This window comes from Aotus nancymaae, unplaced genomic scaffold (genome assembly GCF_030222135.1).
Source record: "Aotus nancymaae isolate 86718 unplaced genomic scaffold, 86718_ANA_hifiasm-v0.15.2.pri h1tg000059l, whole genome shotgun sequence".
NCBI lineage: Eukaryota > Metazoa > Chordata > Mammalia > Primates > Aotidae > Aotus > Aotus nancymaae.
The window spans coordinates 54,202,762-54,211,215 of record NW_026988473.1 but is presented as its reverse complement, the minus strand read 5'-3'; positions in this window follow the sequence as shown (position 1 = coordinate 54,211,215).

Below are 8,454 nucleotides of genomic sequence, written 5' to 3'. Positions count from 1 at the left end.
TATTATATCAGACAACAATCTGTCTCAGTTTTGTTTCTTGAAGTCTCTGGATACAATCAGTTCAGAGCCCCTTGCTGAAATGGCTCTGCACCAGGGATCTGTGCAGCTCTCAGTATTCCAGAGTTCTACTGCTTTGGGTATCTCCTGAAATTTAGAGAAACACAGAATTTTTGCCTCCTGACCTAGAGTCAAGGCTTCCTAAATGACAAACTGCCCTGCCAATCAGGTGAGTGTGAGAAAAGCTGGAAGCAGTCAGGAAAGGGTGGCTTAACTAAAATTTCCCCCAAGTTCACAGAAGATACTCTTAGAATGAGTGACTGAGCATGGAAAAATGATAGAAAATCCACTACCTCAGGTATACGTGGCCTGAGGGCAAGTCCCCAAGGTTTTCCTCCCACAATGATGGAAAGTGAGATTCATAGAGCTACAAAGCCCAAAATTGATTTAGAATTTCAAAAGGCAAATGGGTTAGAGCACTCTCAATAATGAGACCAACAGGCAGAGTATAGCTCAGACTGCAGTCTATATAGCCGAATAACCACTTTTGAAATAATAAAGTATTATGAGAGGACATGAGAATCTAAGAGAATCATCAATCCTGAAATTCCTTTTTTTCTTTTTTTTTTTTAATTGTACTTTAGATTCTGGGGTACATGTGCAGATCATGCAGGATTGTTGCATAGGTACATGCATGGAAAGGTGGTTTGCTGCCTTCATCCCCCCACCACCTATATCTGGTATTTCTCCCAAGCGATTTTCCTGCCTCAGCCTCCCAAGTAGCTGGGATAGCAGGCACGTGCCACCACACCTGGCTCATTTTTGTATTTTTAGTAGAGGCAGGGTTTCATCATGTTGGTTAGGCTGATCTCGAACTGTTGACCTCATGATCTGCCCGCATTGGCCTCCCAAAGTGCTGGGATTACAGGTGTGAGGCCCCGCACTCAGCCAATGAAATTTAGAATTTATTAATCTCATCCAAATGACATCCAGGAAAGGCTAACTTGATTTGCCAAAAAAAAAAAAAAAAGTAAATGTCCGTTTTCTCCAGCAAATTGTTTTATCTCAATAATTACCCATCTTGGTGAAGGACCTCACTATCCTTTCAACAGCATAATGTAAACATCTGTCCTCAGTTCTTCCTTCTTCCTCATTCTAACATGCTTTGTCACTGAGCCTAATCATTCCACCTCAACAACTTGCTTCCTCAGTTCCTTCGCATTCCTTCACTGCTACTACCTTTAGTCTAACTCAGTCTCAGATGGACTGCTTTAATAGTCTAAACATTGGTCTCCCTGACTTCAGCATTGTGAACCTCCAAGCCCTCACGCAGCCACTCAACAGATCTATCCAAAATCCAAATAACTGTACTTTCTATTGCCAGCAAAAGAGTAAAATCAAACCCCACAGAATATTTATTGCAAAGACAGTAGATTAGCCAGCACATTACACTACAACCTGTTTGATTCCTGTTCTGACAGTGTATTTTAAGCAAACAAATGAAAATTGAGTTTTTGGGAATTTTGTTGTAAAGCTAATGTTCCATTCTTTCACTGTCATCTTGTAACAAGCTGAATTTCAAGTTTAAATATCGATTTTTTAAATGCATGAAGGGTGAGAATGGGTAGGTTGGTTTGCAAAAAGAAATGTTTCCACATTGTGGTTGAGGTCAAAACAAATAAGAGAGAACAAGAAAAGCTTGTTAGGAGAACTTGAATTTATTTGAAAAATTTTTTAAAATTCTAAAAACAACAGGTATGGTGTGAGCTTTAAGTTGAATTTTCAAACAGTCTCTGTAAAAAGAAAAATCTTTTCCCAAGACAAAGAGAAAGCTTTTCCTCAGATCTTTAATGCTTTTTCTTTTTTAACTTTCAAGCTATAGATCCCCTTTTGTCAACCCCCACTAGCTGGCCATTTGTGCTCGGTCAAAAAAGATTTCTAGAAGCCAATTTGAGAAGGCTGTACACTATGTGATTTCAACTAGATGACACTCTGGAAATAGCAAATATATGGAGACAGTACAAAGATCAGTGGTTGCCAGTGGATGGGATAAGGAAGGCATGAATAGAGTACAGAGGATTTTTAGGGAAGTAAAATTGTATGACATTATAACGTACTTATATGTTTGTTAAAACCTGTAGAATGTACATCAAGAGTGATCCATAATATAAAGTAGAGATTTTGGGTGATAATGATGTGTCAGTGTAGGTTCATCAAATATAACAAATGTTGTAAAAATAAAAAAAGAAAGGAAAAGAGAAACCTTAGACAAATTGAATGTAACAATAATAAATTGAGCAAAGAACAATTCAAGAGTTGCACTTGCCATTGCCTAAAAAAGAGGTCTTTAAGATCTCCCTGAACCCAAATAGGCTCAGAGACACTCCAGCACTGCTGCATGGTCAAAGACTGATGAGCCAGAAAAAGGAAGTGGATTTGGAAAATGAAATGAGACACAAAAACAGCCAGATTGGTTACAGCTTTGCATTTTGCTTATTTGAACATGATTTGAAAATTGGCTGCCTTTTATCGTACAACTGCCCGATGGGCTCTCCTTTCCCACTGCACAGAAAAAAATCAATTCAGAGACAGTGGTATTACAGTAAAGAAAGCTTAATAGTCACAGGGCTAGCCAAACCAAAGGAGGGTAGTAATTACTCAAATCAGCCTCCCCAAAAACTCAGAGGCTAAGGTTACTATGGATCATTTGGTGGGCAGGGGAATAGGGAATGGATGCTGTTGATTGACTGGGGTTGAAATCATAAGGGTGAGGAAAATGGTCCTCACGCCCTGTGTCAGTTTCTGTGTCGGGGCTCCAGAATTGGTTGAGTCATGAGTAACAGGTTCAAGTGGAGTCAGTTGCTCTGAACACATCTCAAAAGACCAGTCTTAGGTTCTACAATAGTGATGTTATCTACAGGAGCAACGGGGGAAGTCACAAATCTTGTGACCTTTGGGCACATTACTACAGAGCAGCAAGGAATCATAAAAAAGCAGGCTGGAGAACAGTGGCTGGTTCTTGTGTAACTACACCTATATTTTAGCAAATTTCAAGATCCTTCCATAATCCTACTCTTGTGGGCTTTCATTAGTCTTACAAAGATGGTTTTGGTTCTCAAGCAAGGAGAGGGTTAGTTTTGGTAAAGGCCTAGTATTGTCTTTGTTTTAAAGTTATCAAAGTCAATTAGCTTGTGAGGTTAGAAGCAAGGTAAAGTCAGTTAGATCAGATTTCTCTTGTTTCTAAAATTTTTGCAAAGGCAATTAATTTCAATTGGCTGAAATTCTGTGACTGATACAAGAGTAAGTTACGGTCTGTTTACATATTCAGTTAAGTGACAGTTCACTATGTATGGAAAATTTAAATTATGTAAGAAGACAGCTTTTGGTTAAACTTAACACTCTTAAGAGAAATACAAGTCAAAGAAGAAATGCAAGTTGTATTGAATGGTGTTATTTATGAACTATTTGATTTATTCATCTCTCTTGTTTAAAAAAAAAGCTTTTGAAATGTTAATTAAACTAAAATCTGAACAAATAAATCCTCCATACTCCCATACTTGAGTCTTGCTTGTGAATCACAGTCTAACTTGGTAAGCAAACTGAAAACCTATCTTAGTACTATGCTTTTGTAACAATAGCTAAATCTCAGCCAAGCTCAGCAGCCATACTTCAACCACTCACAGATGGCCAACTGTTCAAATCATTTTCAAATAAGCAAATGCTGAGCTATAACCAAGCCAGCTGTTTCTTGTACCTTACTTCCCTTTCTACATATCACCATTCTTCTGTACAGAAATCTTCTCCTGTCATGCATTGCTGGAGGCTTTCCAAATTGGCTCTGATTCTGAGGGCTGCCCAATCCATGAATCATTTTCATTTGTTCAGTTAAATTCTGTGAAATTTAATTTGCCTAAAGCTTTTCTTTTAACAGATAAAATGAGTTTTGAGCTAATTCCTGTGCTAGATATTATCCTTCCTTTGCATCTGTTCCTTCCCAAACCAAAGCATCTGTCTTCTTTGCTATCAGTTCTCCTTTGAAATTTTTCCCTGGATTTTTTTCTCTGCTCCTTCAAGGCACTTTCCCTGGAAATAAGTTCCATTAGCATGCTCACCTCACTTCTCTTACTTGCATTCTTCATTTCAATTTCAATTCACCTATTCCTTTTAATGTCATTCATTAAGATGTGAGAGTCAGAAAACTTGGTGTACATTTAGAGTTACTTCTTCTTCTTCTTCTTTTTTTTTTTTTGAAACAGAGTCTCACTCTTGTCGCTCAGGCTGGGATGCAAAGACACAATCTCGGCTCAGTCCAATCTCAGCCTCCTGATTCAAGTGATTCTCCTGCCTCAGCCTCCTGAGTAGCTGGGATTACAGGCATCCGCCACCACGCCTGACTAATTTTTGTATGTTTAGTAGAGACAAAGTTTCACCATGTTGGCCAGGTTGGTCTCGAACGCCTGACCTCAAGTGATCCACCTGCCTCAGCCTCTCAAAGTGCCGGGATTACAGGTGTGAGTCACCACATCTGGCCTAGAGTTACTTATTCTTAATCCCCACCCTTCACATTGTCACCAAATTATGTGGAGAGAAAACCAATTTCGCAAATCCATTTCCTTCCGTCTGTACTCTATAACACCTAGTTAAGCACATTTTCCTCTATATTAAAGCAGTAGCCAGACATTTCGTCTCCTCTCCCTGGGTTTAGGCATTTTTGTTACCTCCAGGCCCCTTCAACCTACTCAGTGAAGGGTTTAGGCATTTTTGTTACCTCCAGGCCCCTTCAACCTACTCAGTGAAATTGGATATCTCTCTCACACAATAAACAAAAAGTTAACTTAAAATAGATGATAGTCGTAAATGTCAGAGCTGAGCTATAAAACGCTTAGAAAAAAATATAGGAGTAAATCTTTATGACTTGAATTAAGCAGAGCCTTCCCAGATATGACTTCAAAAGCATGGAGACAAAAAAAATTGGATTTCATCAAAATTAAAAATGTGTGCTTCAAATGATACAATCATTTGTGTGCTTCAAATGATACAAAAATGTGTGCTTCAAATGATACAAAAATGTGTGCTTCAAATGATACAATCATTTGAAGAGAGTGCAAAGACAACCCACAGAATAAAATAAAATATTAACACACTATACAACCCAATCCCAGCTACTCGGGAGGCTGAGGCAAGAGAATTGCTGGAACCCAGGAGGCAGAAGTTGCAGTGAGCCGAGATTGTGCCATTGCACTCCAGCCTGGGCAACAGAGCAAAAACTCCATCTCAAAAATAAATAAATAAATAAATAATCCTCTCGCACACAGAGACCAAAAATAAAAATCGTTCAGTGATGCTTTTTGCCTGTGTGTTAAGTTTCAGCTTCAGTAGTGTGACACACATAACTGTTGTAAACTGTTCTGTCTTGTTCTCCAGCTTTATCTCTTACCACACGTTTTTATCATACCCATCTCAGACAATTGAAGTTTTTCTTTTCCTTGAAAATCCAAGCTGAGAGGTTATAATAAATACAATGGAGCATATTTATTTGTATTTTAAACTGGTCAGTCCAATTGTCACTGTAGATGGAATCTTAGAGAAAAAACTATGAAAGATTTTACAATGTAAAAAGTGGTTACTCATCTAGTGTACTCTTCTGATTTTTCTTAGTTTCTTATTGTCTTTGAGCTTAATATAATTTATTATGTAAATTATATTGAACTGAAAATCATGCAAGTGATTTTGCCCATGGAAATGCAAATTAATTGTCTCAAATAAACATGTATTTGATTATTCTATTGTGGATGTTGACTTGTTTTCATCCCTATGTAAATTCATTGCAAGGTTTTCTAATCGCCTATATTTATGTATGTTTTTAAATTCTCCTTTGGATTGGTTACACCACCCTGTGGATTCTCTCCTTAATTAACTAAAGAAATCTTTGGCATGTGTTTATTTTATATGTATATAAACCTCATCATTTTATTTATTTATTTTTAAATGATTTCTTAACAGAAATTAAGCTAAAATAAAGAAGACAAATTAGTGGACTACAGGAATGGTCTACTTGCATCTGCACCAGAGAGTGACAGTAAAGATGGAGAAAAGTAAATCAAATGAATAAAAGTTCTTCAAAAGGATAAATTAAAAGCACAAAAATTGAATGTTGGGATGAGGAAGAGGGAAGAATTTAGGAGTTCATTGTTTCTGGGGGAACTAAAAAGGCCAGTTGTACCATTCATCAAGATAAGTAATAAAGGAGAATAAACAAATTGGTGGGTAAATAAACATTAATATTATGTACTGTTACTGAGAAATGAGTGGGTTTGCCTCTTGACATACATACAAGCCATTATCATGGCACCTTTTGAGAAAAGCAAAGCTTGATTGCAAGTAGAGTAGCAAGGAGACAGAAGAAATGAATAATGAGGTATGATCTGATTGGATCTTGCAATGAGGTGATACTGGGAGGCATGATCTGATTGGATGCTGCCATGGGGTGATACAAGGGCTTAATCTGATTGGATCCTGAATTCCACCATGTGATGTCCCTTCTTTATTCAGTACCTACTTTTTAGTCTGAGCACTTGGGTGCCACCTGTGGTCGCGTGCCCGGTTTATCCGTGCATGTTCAGGTTAAGTGACCTTTAGCTCAGGAGGCTATGGCAGTTGAAAAACAGCTCACAACTTTGACACATAAAAGTTGAACCAGGCTAGTCTGCTGAGGTTATAACGTCTTGTTTTTGTTTTACCTGTGAGTTACTCACATGGACTCTGGAGCCCAAAAGAGGTCAGATCTATAGTTAATGTTAGGGCTTTGTCAGCTAGGAAGGTGGATGGGATTATCTAGAAAGGAAAGGGGACTTCCAGAAAATGAGATAATAAGAAACCAACAAAAAGCTATATTTAAGTGACCTGTTTGATTTTCTTCAAATTGACTAGAATGTAAATACACGCACAGCAAAATTCATGTTTTATTCATTGGTATTACTCCAGAGCCCTGCAAATGCTTGCTACTTCATTATAGTTAATAATGCTACCTATCACTAATTGATGATCTATTGTGTCTCAGGGACTGTCCTAAGTGCTCTGCATATACTTACATATTTAGTCTTCACAATAACTCTACGCAGTAGGTATTTTACAGATAAGGAAACTGAGGCCCAAAAGAGGCTAAGTAATTTCCACAAATCATACAGATGGTAAGTAAATGAGCTAGGATTTGAATCTTGGCAAAACTGGTTCCAGAGTCTATCGTCTTAAATACTACGCAACACAACATATATAATTTAATATGCGTCTGCTGAAAAGAAAGAACAAAATAAATTTTAAAGAAGGAAGGAAGAAAGAAAATAGAAAATATCGAAAGAAAGATGGGGCCAGGCACAGTGGCTCACAACTGTAATCCCAGCACTTTCGAAACTGAGGTGGGCAGATCACTTGAGTCCAGGAATTTGAGACCAGCCTGGGCAACACAGTGAAATCTCGTCGTTACAAAATAAATAGAAATTAGTGTGGCATGATGGTGTGTGCCTTTATTCTCAGCTACTTGAGAGGCTGAAGTGGAAGGATTGCTTGTGCCTGAGAGTTTGTGGCTAAAGTGAACTGAGATCACACCACCACATGCCAGCCACAGCATCAGAGTGAGACCATCTCGGGAAAGAAAGAAAGAATGAAAGAAAGGAAGGAAGGAAGGAAGAAAGGAAGGAAGGAAGGAAGGAAGGAGGAAGGGAGGGAGGAAGGAAGGAAGGAAAGAAAGAAAAGAAAGAGAGAGAGAAAGGAAGAAAGAGGAAAGAAGAAATGAAGGAAGGAAGGAGGGAAAGAGGGAAGGAAGGAAAAAAGAAGGAAAAATGAGAGGAAAGTAGGGAAAACAAGACGGAAAGAAGGATAGAAAAAAGAGAGAGGGAGGAAGGAGAAAAAAACATACGTTAATTGGGTCCATGTTTGATGATCAGAAGCATCTGAAAACAAAGTTGGTAGCTTGTTTCTACTACATCCCTAAACCTCTGGAACAAGAAATCTTTCTCACTGAAATTTGTTTTTCTTTGGTTTTACTGAATTTCCTCCTCTAATCAGAGGTTAACAATTTGTCTTTCAGAAAATCCAGTTAAGCCTATCCTGAATTCTCAAGCATAAACTACCCTGAGTCTTAATCTCGGCCTTGCAATATCTACTTTTTTCTTTTCCTTTGTTCCCATCAGCTCCCAACTGGTAGTAATGAATTAAGGAGGGTTTCCTATGAGAGGAGGGGAAACACTTCTGACCACAGGAATCATCTAATACTGCTTTCAAACAAGTTGTACTGATAAAATATACCAGACATTTTTTCCAGGAAGTCTACCTCCTGTGAACATATTAGAGATTTCCTGAAAGAAAATATATTAGAGTGTATTAGAGATTTACTCACAGAAAATCTACATCCTGAGTTTATATGTATATCTTTTTATCCCTATTTGGCTGTCAGAATGT